We start from the raw sequence: 17,728 nt of genomic DNA, 5'->3' as shown, positions 1-17,728 counted from the left end.
AAAACCAGTCACCACTGAGACACTTACTGGGCAGTGTCTTCAATCCACCTACTTATAGTCACAGGTAACTTCTCCATAATTCGTGACAATTTTGCCACATTGGTAAAGCTCATGACTGACACATGGTCTCATATTAGGTCTTCTGTCTGTCTAGAATGTTTTTTCCTATATAGTATTTTATGTGTGTGTGTGGGGGGGAGGGTCATGATCACTTATTGTCATGTTAAAGTACCAGTAAAGCCTTTCCTAACTATCCAGTATATTAGTCATCCACCATCACTTTCTGCAGAAAGTAGGATTCCCATTTGTCTGAAATGTTCATCAAAGAGTAGCATAAATGAATTATAATTGCATCTTTCTCACACCTAAGAGATATGTAGGCAGTTGGTAAAGTTAACTTAAGGCCCTTGTCCTGTCTTTTTCTTTTTTTTTTTTTTTTAATTTATTTATTATTATTACACTTTAAGTTGTAGGGTACATGTGCATAACATGCAGGTTTGTTACATATGTATACTTGTGCCATGTTGGTCTGCTGCACCCATCAACTCGTCATTTACGTCAGGTATAACTCCCAATGCAATCCCTCCCCCCTCCCCCCTCCCCATGATAGGCCCCGGTGTGTGATGTTCCCCTTCCTGAGTCCAAGTGAAAATGCTCATCATCACTGGCCATCAGAGAAATGCAAATCAAAACCACAATGAGATACCATCTCACACCAGTTAGAATGGCGATCATTCAAAAGTCAGGAAACAACAGGTGCTGGAGAGGATGTGGAGAAATAGGAACACTTTTACACTGTTGGTGGGATTGTAAACTAGTTCAACCATTATGGAAAACAGTATGGCGATTCCTCAAGGATCTAGAACTAGATGTACCATATGACCCAGCCATCCCATTACTGGGGATATACCCAAAGGATTATAAATTATGCTGCTATAAAGACACATGCACACGTATGTTTATTGCAGCACTATTCACAATAGCAAAGACTTGGAATCAACCCAAATGTCCATCAGTGACAGATTGGATTAAGAAAATGTGGCACATATACACCATGGAATACTATGCAGCCATCAAAAAGGATGAGTTTGTGTCCTTTGTAGGGACATGGATGCAGCTGGAATCCATCATTCTTAGCAAACTATCACAAGAACAGAAAACCAAACACCGCATGTTCTCACTCATAGGTGGGAACTGAACAATGAGATCACTTGTCCTGTCTTTTTCACATAATCACAGTGTGGCCACCCAGCATCAGACATCACTTCCACATTCTAGTCAGGAGGAAGTAAACAGCAAAGAAGGGGATATACCTGTGAAAGGAATGAAACTCTCCCAGAAATTTCAAGTCTTTTCACATTTTATTATTCAGAACTGCATCACATTGCCACAAGGAACACTTACAAATAGAATTTTTTGCTACATTGAACAACAGCGATATTCTATTAGCAATAAAAGATGGATAATGAATAGGCATCCAGCAGCATTTGTCAAATTTTCATAAACATCTTTTTGTTGTATTTGCTGACCTTACCTTGTTATTTTATTTCTTTATATGTTTATGTAGTTAATGTCCTCTTACTAAAAGGTGAGCTCTAGAAGATAAGAAGCCCTATCTCTCCTGTTTGTTTCTGCACCTCTAGAATCTAGAAAACTCTCTGGAACATAGTGTATGCTTCATAAATATTTTCATAGTAAAGGAATATTGGGTTAATTACAGTTTAAATGGCAACTTTGCCTTATGTATTCCAAACTTATTAAACAAATATTTTCTGTCTTAAATTGTCACAGAAAATGTCTTCACTATTTTCAGGTAATTGTATAATGATTATTTATTATTCTAAAGAATCATTGCATAGAATCAGGGATTGCAAATATTTAATCAGTCGTTACCTTTTTTGATTTCCAAGAATTCTAATACTTAAAGTTGAACATACTATTTTCCATAAAGCTAATTTCTCTACACAATTCTATTCCCTCTTTCAACCTCCTCCACAAACAACAGAAATGTAGGAAGCAACATATTTTCGAACAAATACCATATGCTAAAAACTCAGTGAGATATCACATATATAAATATTTTGAAGACTAAGAAAGTACCTAGTTTAATCAAGCTCTATAATGTTATGAATGAATGAAGGATTACTATTGTTGGCTTTATAAAGTCTCATAATTTAATTTCTAAATTATATTATTTTATAAATGGAAGTCTACTTTATTTAAATTAAGAGGACTAGACTATTTATTTTGATTCAGAGAGTACATGTGCAGGTTTTTTACATTAATACATTGAGTAATGCTGAGGTTTGGGCTTCCCATGGATCCATTAACCAAATGGTAAACATATACCCAAAAAGTAGTTTTTCAACCCTTACCCCCTACCACTGTACCCCCTTTTGGGATTCCCAGTGTCTATTATTTCAATCTCTATGTCTATGTGTACCCATTGTTTAGTTTTCACTTGTAAAGTGAGAACCTGCAATATTTCATTTTTTGTTTCTGACTTATTTCACTTAGGATGATGGTCTCAATCTCCATATATGTTGCTACAAAAGACATAATTTCATTCATTTTTATGGCTGCATAGTATTCTATGGCATACATATACCACATTTGTTTTTCCAATCAACCACTAATAGACACTTAGGTTGATTCCATGATTTTGCTATTGTGAATTGTGTTGTGATAAACATACAAGTGCAGGTGTCTCTTTGATGAAACAATTTCTTTTCCTTTGGATAGATATTGAGTAGTGGGATTGCTGGGTTGAATGGTAGTTCTATATTTATTTCTCTGTGAAATCTCCAAACTGTTTTCTATAAAGGTTGGACTAATTTACATTCCCACCAACAGCGTATAAAGTCTTCCCTTTTCTCCACATCCTTGCCAATATCTGTTATTTTTTGACTTTTTAATAATAGTCAATCTGACTGGTCTGAAATAGAATCTCATTGTGATTTTAATCTGCATTTCTCTGACGATTAGTTATGTTGAGCACGGTTTAATATGTTTGCTGTCCTCTTGTGTGTCTTATTTTGAGAAGTGTCTGTTCATATCCTTTGCCCACTTCTTAATTGGGTTATTTGTTTGGTTTTTGTTGATTTGTTTAAGTCCCTTACAGATTCTGGATATTAGTCTTTGTCAGATGCACAGTTTGCATTTTTTTTTTCTCCCATTCTGTAGGTTGTCAGTTTACTCTGTTGACTATTTTTTTATGTGCCGAAGTTTAGTTTAATTAGGTCTCATTTGTCCATTTTTATTGTTGCATCTGCCTTTAACCTTAGTTATAAATTCTTTGCCTTGGCCAATATCTAGAAGAGTTCTTCTTAGATTTTCTTCTAGGAATTGCATAGTCTCAGGTCTTATATTTAAGTCTTCAGTCTATCTTGAGTTAATATTTGTATATGGTGAGAGGAAGGGGTCCACTTTTACTGCATATGGCTAGCCAGCTTTCTCAATGTCATTTATTGAATAGGGTATTCATTTTGCGTTGTTTATTTTTGTAAACTTTACAACAATCGGTTGGTTGTAGGTGTGTGGCTTTATGTATGAGTTCTCTATTCTGTTCCATTGATCAATGTGTCTTCTTTTGTACCAATACCATGCTGTTTTGGTTACTACAGCCTTGTCATATAGTTTGAAGTCAGGTAATGTGATGCCTCTGGCTTACTAAAGTTATTTGTCAGGTCAAGGAGTCTTTTGATGAAAGCTTTAGGGTGTTTTACATATAAGATCATGTCGTCAGCAAAAAGAGACACTTTTACTTCCTCTTTTTCAATTTGGTTGTCTTTTCTTTCTTTTCATTGTCAGAATTTTCTGGCTAAGACTTCCAGTACCATGGTTAAATAGGAGTGGTGAGAGTAGACATCCTTGGCTGGCTGAAGTTCTGAGGAATGCTTTCAATGTTTCACCATTCAGTATCATGTTGGCTGCAGGTTTGTCTTACAGTATGTTCTTTCAATGCCTAGTTACTTGAGAGTTTTTATTATGAAGGGCTACTAGATTATATGGAATACTTTTCCTGCATCCATTGAGATGATATGATTTTCGATTTTAATTTTGTTTATGTGGTGAATCACATTTATTGATTTGCAGATGTTGAACAATTCCTATAGTCTTGGGATGAAACCTACTTGATCATGATTCTTGATCAAAAAAAGAATTATCTTTTTTCTGTGCTCTTGGATTCAGTTTGCTGGTATTTTCTTGAGGATGTTTGTGTCTATATTCCTCAAGGATATTAACCTGTAGTTTTCTTTTTTTGTTGTATCCTTGCCAAATTTTGGTAACAGGGTGATACTAGTTTTGTAGAGTGAGTTAGAAAGGAATCCCTACTCCCTGATTTCCTGGAATACTTTCAGTAAGACTGCTACCAGCTCTTCTTTATATGGCTGATAGAATTCTGCTGAGAATCCATCCGATCCTCAACAATTTTTGGTTGGTAGGTTTTTCATTATTGATTTGATTTTATGAATCATTATTGGTTGCACAAGATTTCAATTTCTTCCTGATTCAATCTTGGGAGTTACATTTTCAGTTATTTATCAATTTCCTCTAGGTTTTCTAGTTTGTATACATAGAGGTGTTCGTAGTCATCTCTGAGAATCTTTTATATTTTTGCAATATCAATTGCCATGAGACATTTGTCATTTCTGATTGTACTTATTTGATTCTTTCTCTTTTTGTCTTGGTTTATCTAACTAGCATTCTATTTATTTTGTTTAACCTTTCAAAGAACCAACTTTTTTGTTTAATTGAGTCTTCATTGAGTGTTTCATAAATTTTAAAATCAATTTAATTTAGTTCCACTCTGATCTTTTTTATTTATTTTCTTCTGCTAGCTTAGTATTTTGTTTGCTCTTGTTTTTCTAGTTCCTTGAGGTAAGGCATTCGTTTGTTAATTTAAGATATTTGTATCTTTTTGATCAGGCATTTGGCACTATGAACTGTCATCTTAACACTGCTTTTGCTGTATACAAGAGGATTTTATATGTTGTATCTCTATGTTCATTTGAAATAATTTTTTTGATTTCTACCTTAATTTCTTTGATTCCCTCAAAGTCATTCAAGAGCAAGTTGTTTAGTTTCCATGTACTTGTGTGATTTCAATTTAATGTTGTTGAAGTGAACCCTATGCCATTATATAACATGCTTGTGTGTGTGTGTGTGTGTGTGTGTGTGTGTGTGTGTGTGTGTTGTTCTGTTTATTGTCGTGGGTTTAAAGTCTGTTTTATCTATTACAAGAAATGCCAACCTCTGCTCTTTTTTGTTTTTCTTTTGTGTGATGTATCTTTCTCCACCCCTTTACTTCGAACCTCTGGTGTCAGTACATGTTAGGTGCATCTCCTGAAGGCAGCAGATGGTTCGGTCTCATTTTTTAAATTTAATTTGCCAATCTGTAACTTTTAAGTAGAGAATTTACATCAGTTATGCTCGATATTAATATTTATATGTTATATGTAAGGCTTTGTGTCATCATGTTTTTAGCTAGTTACTTTGTAGTGCTTATTTAATTGCTTTGTAGGATTGGTAAATTTGTACTTACATGTTCCTTTATGGTAGCAAGTATTATCCTTTTGTTTTCATGTTTAGAACTCCTTTGAGCATTTCTTGTAGGTTCAGTCTAGTGGTGACAAGCTTTTCTAGCATCTATCCTCTATCTTGTCTGGGAAAGGCTGTTTCTCCTTCATTTATAAAGTTCAGTTTAGCAGCATATGAACTGGTTTATAAGGTTTTTGCTGAGAAGAACCTGTATGCTGTTAGTCTGGTGGAATTTCCTTTATAGATCTGACCTTCCATAGCTGTCTTTAAGATCTTTTCTTTAGCATTGACCTTGGATAGCTTGATGACTATGAATATGCTTTGGTGATATTCATCTTGTGTAGTATCTAGCAGGTATTCTCTAAATTTCCTATATCTGGATTTTTACCTTTGTAACCACGTTAAAAAAAAATCCTAAATTATTCTCTCAAATATGTTTTCCAAGTTTTTTTTTTTTTTTCTTCTCTCTCAGGAATGCCAATAAGTCATAGATTTGGTTGCTTTACACAATCCCATATTCCTCAAAGGCTTTGTTCTTTCAAAAAACTTTTTCTTTTGTCTGACTGTGTTAATTTGAAAGACTAGTTTTCAAGCTCTGAATTATTTTCTTCCGATTAGTCTAGTTTATTTTTGAAACTTTCTATTGTGTTTTGCAATTCTTTTAGTGAATTTTTAAATTCCACAGTTCTGTTATATATGCATATATATATATATATATCTCCATACATATTTATAGCCATTTATATATATATGAAGGTATATACATATATCTCTATATATCTCTATATATCTATATATGTCTCCAAATTGCTGTAATAATATGTAGCCATCTCATCTCTCATATCTTGAATAAATTTTCTGGTTTTGTTGCATTGGTTTTCAACTTTCTCTTGTATCTCATTGAGTTTCTTTGCAACCCATATATTGAATTCTTTATCTGTTATTTCAGAATTTTCATTCCTGTTAGGTTCTATTGCTAGAGAGCTATTGTGATCCTTTGAAGGTGTCAAAACACTCTTTTTGTACTGCTGGAGATCTTGTACTGATGCCTTCTCATGTGAAAGAATTGTTGCTTCTTGTTTTTGAATTTGCTATCACTTGCACGAGACTTTTAAATGTTTCATTCTTTTTTTCCTTGAGGGTATGACTGTGGTGTATGTTGCATATGATCATTTGGCTTCATTTCTGGTTGCTTTCAGAGGGCCAAGGCTCTGTATGAGTTCCTTCGTTGTGGATAGAATTTCTGTGGTGGTTTACTCAAATGTTGCTTATTGTTCAAGTGCTTTTAGAAAGCATCCATGTTAAATAAGTATAACTGGGGATGTTAGTAGCACTTTTATAACATAATCACCTATATGTAGAATGAGAAAGTTTCTGGATTTCTAGCACCTAACATTAAATTTCATCCTTTCTGAAAGTAGGTCATCTAGGAAACGGTTACTTTTGAATTCCCTGGCCTTTTATATTTTTAAATGCAAAGGAAATCTGTTAGTTGTTTGACTCTTTTTCAGTTTGCTGGAGACTTAAATTGAGCGCCCAGTGCCATTTACTGATTCTCACTACTTGGAAAGAAAATTTCCAGAGAATAAAGACAGAGTAATTTCCATGAATTCTCTGGTAGTTTCTTTACAGAAAAATCATAGAAAATGGATGCAATTATTATTATATCCCCATTACTAAGTAATAATTATTGACACATGTTACTTTACGTTATCCAGCAATTTCTTTTCCAGTGAGAGAATTGAGGAACTGAAAACTATCGCTTTGCCACATTACTCAGAATCACAAAACTGGCTTTAAAATGGTGTTAAAACTACACTCCAAGTTTCCTGACTCCTAAGCTTGTGTTTAGACCATTTCTTTACTAGGGTGCCTAATAGATGGACAATTGAAAAGGATCATTAATTTTTTTTTTTTTTCAGGACAATAGGGTGTCATTTAAATACCCAGAAAGAAACAACTTGCCCACTGTTATACTGATTACCTGAAAGACTTCAAAAGATGAAGAGTTTACAGCCAGAGTATTCAATAGGCCTTGGGTCAGTGTAGAATCAGAGTTACCTTTATGTTTTAAAATAAATTTAACTTTAATTAAATTTATATATTTGTTTCTTTGTTGTCTGCTTAGAAGACCAGGCAAATCATTGTAAGTTTGTGTTCTCCACTCACTTAACCACTTATCTATAAGAATTACCTAGCCGGGAATGCTAGCCCTTCACGCGATTGGTCTTCCTTGGTTGAGTCGCCGCCCTCGCTGCCACACCGTGGACGCCCCGAGGCAGGTGGTCAACTTCGGGTCTGGTCCCACCAAGCTGCCTCACTCAGTATTGTTAGGATAAAAAAGGAATTATTGGACTACAAAGGAGTTGGCATTAGTGTTCTTGAAATGAATCACAGGTCATCAGATTTTGCCAAGATTATTAACAATACAGAGAATCTTGTGCGGGAATTGCTAGCCGTTCCAGACGACTGTAAGGTGATTTTTGTGCAAGGAGGTGGGTCCGGCCAGTTCGGTGCTGTCCCCTTAAAACTGATTGGCTTGAAAGCAGGAAGGTGTGCTGACTATGTGGTGACAGGAGCTTGGTCACCTAAGGGCTGCAGAAGAAGCCAAGAAGTTTGAGACTATAAATATCGTTCACCCTAAACTTGGGAGTTACACAAAAATTCCAGATCCATGCACCTGGAACCTCAATCCGGATGCTTCTTACGTGTATTACTGAGCAAATGAGACGGTGCATGGTGCGGAGTTTAACTTTATACCCTATGTCAAGGGAGCAGTACTGGTTTGTGACATGTCCTCAAACTTCCTGTCTGAGCCAGTGGATGTTTCCAAGATTGGTGTGATTTTTGCAGGTGCTCAGAAGAATGTTGGTTCAGCTGGGGTCACCGTGGTGAATGTCTGCGATGACCTGCTGGGGTTTGCCCTCTGAGAGTGTCCCCCAGTCTTGGAATACGAGGTGCAGGCTGGAAACAGCTCCTTGTACAACACGCCTCCATGTTTCAGCATCTACGTCATGGTCTTGGTCCTAGAGAGGATTAAAAACAATGGAGGTGCTGCAGCCATGGAGAAGCTTAGCTCCATCAAATCTCAAATGATTTATGAGATTACTGATAATTCTCAAGGATTCTACGTATGTCCAGTGGGGCCCCAAAGTAGAAGCAAGATGAATATTCCATCCCTCACTGGCAATACCAAAGGAGATGATGCTTTAGAAAAAACATTTCTTGATAAAGCTCTTGAACTCAATATGTTGTCCTTGAAAGGGCATAGGTCTGTGGGACGCATCCGGGCCTCTCTGTATAATGCTGTCATGATTGAAGATGTTCAGAAGCTGGCCCCTTCATGAAAAATTTTTTGGAGATGCATCAGCTATGAACACATCCTAACCAGGATATACTCTGTTCTTGAACATACAAAGTTTAAAGCAACCTGGGGATGGCTACAAAAAGTTAACAAAGTATTTTTCTCAAATGAATATGTTTATTGTAGATTCTTCTTTTTTGAAAGAACAACAGCAAAAGATCTACAGCTCTGTAAAGCTGGTGGGACCTAATGTTCACCTTAATTCTGACTTGAACTGGAAACATTTTTAAAAATCTTCTCGTTGCTTTTCTAACAATTTTTCGCTTATTTTGCCTTTGTTACTACTTTTTCTAGTTAGATTCCAAATTTGCTTGTAGACTTAATAATGCAAGTTGCAATTAATTATTTCTGGAGTCATGGGAACACACAGCATGGAGGGTAGGTGGGGCCCTCTAGGTGCTGAATCTAAATATCTGTGGGGTCTCCTGGGTTCAGCGGCTGTTGATTCAAGGTCACCATTGACCATTGGAGGAGTAGTTTAAGAATACAGGGCAAAGGGCAAACTGTAGATCAATCATTATACTGTTATTACAAGAGAAGTGACATACTTTATGTATGTTTATATTAGCAAGGTCTGTTTTTAATACCATATACTTTATATTTCTATATATTTATATTTCTAATAATACAGTTATCACTGATACATGTAGAACTTTTAGAATTTATTAAATCCTTGACCTTCTGCATTATAGCATTCCTTTAGCAACAGTTGCACCCTGTCCCCAGTCTTCCTCTTTCTTTTTTTAAGCTCCTTTATGACAAAGATGTAGAAGTTCTTGATTAATTTTACCGTTCTTTCCATAGGTAGAAGAGAAAGTTGATTGGTTGGTTATTTTTCAATTATGCCATTAAACTAAACATTTCTGTTAAATTACCTTATCCTTTGTTCTCTTTACTGTTTTCTTTGTAATGTTTGATGATGAGAGTGATACTTTGCTGAAAAGTATTTCCCCTATTGTTTATCTATTGTCAGTATTTTATGGTGAATATGTGGAGAACATAAAAGTCCTAAAACATCTAAAAAAATTACCTAGGATGGAATAAGATGGAAATGATAGCAATGAAAAATAAAGTTGCAGTTACAGTTTTGAGTTTTTCTACTTTAAATTGCATTATGTATCTACTAATGAAGACTAAGAAGTTTATTTCAATATTAAAACCGTCCCCATAAATAATGAAATAAGAACGCCTGATAGTATAGCTAATAGTATGTAAGGATATTTTTATATATTTACTTTTAAAAATCAAAATGTATATCTTAACTCAGTTTTGGTATCAAATGGCTCATTGCTGTCATTTAGATTCTTCAAGGTAAATTTTACTTGGTGCTGATAGAAATTTTATTCATGATTTGCTGATAGTAGAAAAAAAAGCTGATTTTTTTTTTCTTGCATGTAACAAAAGCAAAAAAATACAATAAAATGTCTTTGCATTTGTTAAAAGGCTGAGAAGAATTTGGAATGGTAGTATTACTAAGAATACAGTCTATAATTATCACTTGCTAGCTCCAAAATACAAATTTTTCTAGAGTTTTATTTGCAAATTATATTTCTCTGGATTCAAGAAATATGCAAGAGAATAGAAAAGAAGAAAGAGGGAGAGAAAAGAGGGAGGGAGAGAGAGTGAGAGAAAAAGAAAGAGGGAGTGAGGAGGAGGGGGAGACAATAGGGTGGAGGTAGAGGAGATGGTAACCAGGGAAAGCACAATGTCTCCTAATGCTACATTCTTCTCTGGTTAAAAGATAAGAAAGAATAAAGAAAGAATTATTATGTAGTCTTAAATAATTATTTCCAATGTGTTTTGCATATAACACATAACATGTAACTACTGTTAATTGAAGGTTCCTATCCCTTCCTCTTCCCCTCCCTCTCTCATATCACTTTCTCTTTCTCTTGATTTCTCTTTCTGTTCTTTGACTATTTCCATTTCCTTTCTTTCTAATCAAATGCAGTCTATTCACCTGAATTACAATGTCATGCTGACTTAAGTCTTTTTGCTTCTTTATCTTTCTTTATCTTTTTCTATCTTTTCACTTTATCTACAGTGAAAAAAAAATCACTGTACCATAGAAAATCCAAATTAAAGTAAGAAATTCATGAGGCATAAGTGATTCTGATTCTTTTCACCAATATGTAGTGGGCTCTTTTTAAGCTATGGAGGATCTTTTGAAGGACAGTGGAATATTTCTCTTGCAGACAGATCGATAGTAGAACTGAAATAGTAATGAGAACAGTTTACATCAGAACATGTACAATTAAATTTGGTTAAAAATGTGTAGGTTACATGGGAAATATTTCCTTCTTGTTAAAAGGTATATAGTATTTTAAGAACATGAAGTTTCTTATTACAGCATTTCATGTTTGAGAGAAGATTAAAGAATATTGATATATCCAACTTTGAGAATCTAACTTTCATTTTCTTTTGAAATTCTTCAGTATTATAACACTCTTATGTTTATTATTTCCCTATGAAACATTTCTGAAACATCTGCTGAGTTTTAAATATTAAGAGATATTAATATTACAAGAAATGTGTGGTATATTCTTGAGGTAACATTAAGAGCTGCTTCTTATTACTAAATGTTTATAACTGTTATTATTTGTAGATATTCATTCAAATATACAAAAAGTATGTCCCTATGAATAAAATGAATACTTTCTATGTATTTGAAAATTACATTTCAAATTATTCTTATGTAGCACGTTTACCAAATGTATTTCACTTATTATATGCAGAGGATACTTGAAAGTCATTTGGTGTTGTTTTTATTCAAACATGATAAGTACAGAAAATAAATGCCATTCAAACTGTTTGATCTTCCATTTTAACTTCGAGAAGAAATTGAAGTTGCTTAAAAATTTTTTTCTTGACATATTGCAGCTAAAGTTCTTCAACTTATGCCTTTAGTTTGCAAATATTGAGGGAAATTGCCCAGAAATATTCAGCTAGCTGAATAAATTAAGACCTAATGTGCTTGAAGAAAGATGTTTTGAGAGTATCCTTTTGGGGCGATGTTCTCACCAATTTACATGCAAGAGTGAATTTGTATCATTTAAACTAATTTTCAAAATGTTTGACAAAGACCAGCATTATCTTCTGCTCAGTAACCTCCTCTAAAAGTAGTCACATTGTTCATGGAAATCAAACTGCTGAGTTTTCTTTTGCTCCTTTTAAGGGCTTTTGATCCTTATATGGATATAAGAACCTGTTTTGCATATACCGTTAGACAAAAATCATGAATATTAAGCCATTATTTTTACATTAGCAAGTTTTCCCAAGGTGGGTTTTTAACATTTTAAAGACATTTTGTTTTGTGTGTTACTCTCTTTTTGTCTAATCACCTCCAAAATTATGAACACTACAAGAATAATACATACTGAATAACAAAACAGCTTGAAATATTTATAACTAAGAAAGCAACTGTTAAATGTTCATAAACAAAGTTGTTTGGAGACTCCTTTATTAATTTTTAATTTATCTTCAGTCAATTTCTCATTACTTCCAAATTCCTGTAGGGGATTCTGTTAATTAGTCATATGTAAAATATTCATTAAAACCAGCTTTCTATTTTCTTCTTTTATTGCAAATTTACATTTCTAATCTTATAACCAAAATAAATGCCATTAGGTAGAGGAACCACATTAATTTTGATCAGCCACCTAAAATAGAAGCCCATACAGCAAAAAATATGGTAATATAAAATAGACTAATATTGAGGTACTATATTGGTTGATCACCCTTTTGCAATAGCAGATGGATATCTAGTTCATGTTAGAAAAAATATCAACACTACATAAAATCGAGTATATTTGATTTCTAGTAAAGTAATCTAAGATGAAGTAATAATGATTTTGTATCTGTATACTTTTGCACATTAAACAGAAACAACATATAGTTTAGTTAGGGATTCAAATTTAATCAACAGCGACAATGTTGACATTAAATTTAAATCATTGGGTAGCAAAAGTTTTACTGAGTTTCTTCAGTTGTTATTTGTTTTAAAATATTTTACTTGTCTTTCCTTACTATGCCTTATGTACTTTTGATTCTGTGCTGCAGATAGCAAAGTAGTATAGGAAACAGAACATCAATGTGAGCTTAGTATTACTAATACAACTGTTGACTTTTCTCCTAACATAGCATATCTTAGTAAAACAGTCATACAAACATCTCTAAAAGAAATATATGTCAGCAATGTGAGAAAAGTTTGCAATGCCAGGCATAGTATTTTCAGAGTGAAATTCTTGGTTTCTTTGAAAACTCTGAAGACTTCTAAGGATTTGGATACATCTTAGAAATATAAGAGTTTGGGTACACCTTAGAAGTCTAAGAGTTTGGATAGACCTTAGAATTATCCTAACATAATTCATCTCTTCTTAAAGTCTATGTCCAAATCTTAAGTCTTCAGTCATTAATCAAAATATGTAAAATATAACTACCGGATTAGAAAGTTTACTAAAATGAAATAATATTATTTACTGGAAAAAGTGGGAAAAAACATATTTTATAGGAAGGAAAATGTAATTACACTCAAACAAATAGAGCATATTTTGTTTGCTCTTACGCAGAGTGGAAAATTTATTGCCAAATGAAAGTCCTCATGAGTGACCACACATTTACAACATAGAAATATTTAGTAACATTAAGCGCAGTTCTCAAGGTTCTAGCTCTGTCTTCTGAGATTAAGTCAAAAAGTAGGCAAAGATTTAGGTAGCACATACTGCTTCAGTAACAAAACCAACTGAACTGATTGTTTAGAGTTATACATATCAACATTAAAAATATATTTGTTTAATAAACAGAAAACCTAACAGAAGACTGAATTTGAGGAAGACAAAACGGCAATATTGAACCAGATCTCTAAGTAATAGATGGAAATATATTCCAAGAAATAGTTAATTATAGTACCCAATGGCCAATCATTACAGTCCACGTGCCAGGTTAATTTTACCTATCAGTCAACACTCTTTTAAAATAGTTATTCTCCTAAAATCCCACCTAACCTGATTATTATCTAGCCTGCACTGATTTCTACACTTGAACCCAAAAATATTGTCATTCCACAGTAATATACACATCTAAACTAATCTAACTAATCTACCAGTCTAACATTGTAATAATTTTTTAAAGGTTGACTTAACATGCCTTGCTGGCAAAGAATTTATACTTGCCCTCTATACATTAGCAGTCATGACTGCACAGTTGCATGATTTTTTAGTCTTGAAGCAGCCCAATCATCAAGTATTCCCTAACTCTTATAAAGCCCTTTACCATATCTTAGAGTCTCTTCTTTATTTGAGTCTATAATTTCCCTTGATCATGTACTGTGTTTCTAGCTTGAAAATCATCCTCACATCTTAGATGGTGGAGTGAGCAGTACTAAAAGAAGAAGATGGAATTCAATCATCTCTTTTACCGGTGAGGACTTTGAGGTCAAGCACAAGTATACTCAGTGAACAGAGGGTCAGCTGGACCTGGAGCCTTTTCACATGCCCATTCTCCATTTAAAAAAAAAATTGAAAGTAAAAAAAGAGGTTGGATAGTGTGTGTGAGTGAGTGTTCTATGAGAAGAAAAATAAAAACACCTGGGTGTTTAAGTTCTACCTCAACCCCTACCCTGAGGCAAATGTTTAAAGTTTCCTCATCTGAACAAGGCAAAATAATTTCCTGCTTTGTTTCCACAGTGCTGTGAGGCCCCAGTAATACATACATAAGCATACTCTAGTATATAAGGATAAGTCATAATAATATAGTAAATTACACCATCTGCCCTTTGTTCTATGAGTTTTTCAAAATACTCTCAACATAGTCCATCATGTTGCTGAACTCAGTTACTGAAACTCCTCAGATAGTTATCTTTCTAAACTTTATTTCAGACAAAATATAATGAGTTTTTCTATAACCACCAATGTTTTGTCCCTAATATGTCTTTGTTTTATGCTCAGTATTTAAAAAGAGTTTTTAAAAAAACATGTGTTTGCGCACACACATGCACATGTGTGTTTTACAGGAATACTTTGACCAGTTTAGTTTCCTGTAGAAGTGGGATGGTAGCTTTCCCAAAGAATCAATAACGACACTGTCTCAGAAATGTAAGAATTATTTTTTTTCTGAAAGTATCCTCAGCTGTATCTGAAAGACGCTTTCAAATTCAATCTGTGGTTCCTTTTTGGGTACATCTCCCCACAACTAGAGTTTCCCATTTAAAATATTGCCATATGCAGCAGGCTCTTGCTCCTAAAAAGACTGTGTTTCATCTTTACCAAAATATATTCTTCATTTATTTTGAAACAAAGAAACTGTGAGCAAAGGCAGTGTCTGTTAATAAAGAACACTTACATTTTACACTATTCTAAAAATGTTTTCTGTCCCATCTTTCAATAGTTGATAGGAAGCTGAGTATTTTGAAAACAAAATAAAACAAAACAAAATGTCATAATGCAACTTGGGGAAATCATAAAATATATTTTGTTTTACTGTTTGCACTATGAAAATCAAAGCAAACTACAGTTATTATTACGAATATATCTGGTTTTTCCAACAGATTTATATGAAATAGTTACTCATAAAGTTATATCTCAACAGTTTCAAAAGTATCTGCTATCTCAAATATTTTTAAGGAAATGATTAGTGATCAAATGCATGTAAAATTATTAAAAGGGCAGTTTTTATTAAGAATATAATTTGTTTTTGTTTTTATATTTGTAAAGAATCAACTAAGCAATTATATACACTACACTAAAACATACTCACAGTAGAGCAACACAATTAAATATTGTATCATATCATTTGGTTACACGGCTAGGGTTTTATCATAGCAAATGATCTTTTCTTCACTATACAACAAAAAAGAAAATGTTATTATCCACCACCACTTTAAACACTAGTAACAACTTATGCACAAAACTTCACGGGTGTAAAAAGTAGTGTAAAACATTTAGAGATATTTTTATTTACATTCAAAAATCTTCGTAAGTTAGGATTCAGGTTGAAAAGGGTGGGATTTACAACGAATTAAAGATTAAGAATTCATCATTGCAAAATGACACTTCTTTTGACAGCATAACTCAATTGCTACTCAAAAATAAATCATTTATGTTTCAAATGCTGTGAATATTTATTTAGTGTCATACCTGTCATTTGTTTGATTTATTTCCCCAAGGATAGAGAAGAACAACTGTATATCTCTTATCACGGAGCCAAAATTATTTCTGGTAGCAAAAAAATCACAATGGCATGTACCTTAAAATGAGCAGCAGAATTCTTTTGTGTGATAATAAATCACAAAAACAGCCAACAGAATTCTCCTGACACCACTCAATTTGCTCTGAAGCCATTACTTTATAAAATATCATTCAAACGCAACATTAGAAAAATCTATCCAGGCTATTTTACAGGATGATATTTTTATCACATTTAATAAAAACAAAAGGAGTCAAATTCCCCAGCTATTTCCAAAATTTAACTCACAGTGGGGTCTCAAATAATATTTTTGTGCCTATATTGTCATGCCTGTACCAATATTTTCCCTAGGATCCACTCATAAGGATGCCTTAAGGGTCTAACATGAATGCCGGAACTGATCATAGGTAGAAATTGAGAAAAAATTCTAGGAAGTTAAGACAGACACTGAATTAATTGAGTTAGACATCTAAATTAAGGCACTACCAATTTGGGGTAGAAATGAGTCTTATTTGAATTAGATTACAATGTACCTGTAAATTAATATGCCAATATTTTAAAACAACATGTGAAATTAACTTACCTCTGAACTAACACAGCTTCAATTTTATCATGTGGTTGGGGATCAGTAGATTTTATATATATATATATATATATATATATATATATATATATATATATATAACTTTCAGCAGAAAAAATGTTTATATATATACACATACATATCTGTATACATATATGTATATAAAATGTACATATAAACATTTAGATATACACATATATGTATGCATGTATACATATATATGTTTGTGTCTCTGTGTGTGTGTGTGTGTGTGTGTGTGTATAAACATTTTGCCTGCTGAATGACTTTGGGCAAAGCATTAACACTCTGTAAAAAGCAATGATAATTTCTAATCTTGTACTATTGTTGCCAAGATTGACCAAAGATTTATGTGAAAGTTACACTTTCACACAAAGCTTTATACTAATATAATGGATTACTGTGCTAATGGTAGTGATTAATATTTTGGGCCAATTTAACCAGATTACATTTTCATCCAACTTTAATGCAGTCTTTGGTAGTTAATCCACCCTGCATAAACCAAGTAAAATATATAGATTTATCAGATAATTTAATATTTTTTATACATAATAGATGTACATATTTTTGGAGTACATGTGATAATTAGATATATTCATGTAATATATAAAGATCAAATCAGGGTAATTGGGATATTCATCACCTTAAATATTTAATTTTCTCTTTATGCTAAGAACATTCAAATTGATAAATCTGAATCTTAATGAAAATCTGTTGGCAAAAATAAAGTAATGAATTGGCACACAAATCAATGAATGCATCATGGTAAGTGGAGTGTATGCTGAAGTAGGTAATGCATTTGGGGTTCTAATCACTTTATACATCCTCCATTTGGTTTCTGTTGGTCTGTGAAATATATGGATTGGATTATAGATCCACCAATTTTCTATTTAGCTATAAATTTTCTTATTTATTTACAAAATAAAAAAATCAATGTTGTTTTATAGATCACAAATAACATAACAATACTGACGGTAAATTGTACTTTTATGAGTCAAACATTATTTCATAGCCATTAGCTCCAATGGTCTTCAACATAT

General features: G+C 33.1%; 1 pseudogene; it reads left to right on the top strand.

Moving 5' to 3' along the window:
- The window catches only part of LOC110744119, a 39,556-nt pseudogene extending 30,125 nt beyond the window's left edge, over positions 1–9,431 (top strand).
- The last annotated feature ends 8,297 nt before the right edge of the window (positions 9,432–17,728 follow it).

Source organism: Papio anubis, chromosome 1 (genome assembly GCF_008728515.1).
Source record: "Papio anubis isolate 15944 chromosome 1, Panubis1.0, whole genome shotgun sequence".
Classification (NCBI taxonomy): domain Eukaryota; kingdom Metazoa; phylum Chordata; class Mammalia; order Primates; family Cercopithecidae; genus Papio; species Papio anubis.
Note: the sequence above shows the minus strand (reverse complement) of the source record. Positions and strands in the feature narration are given on the sequence as shown.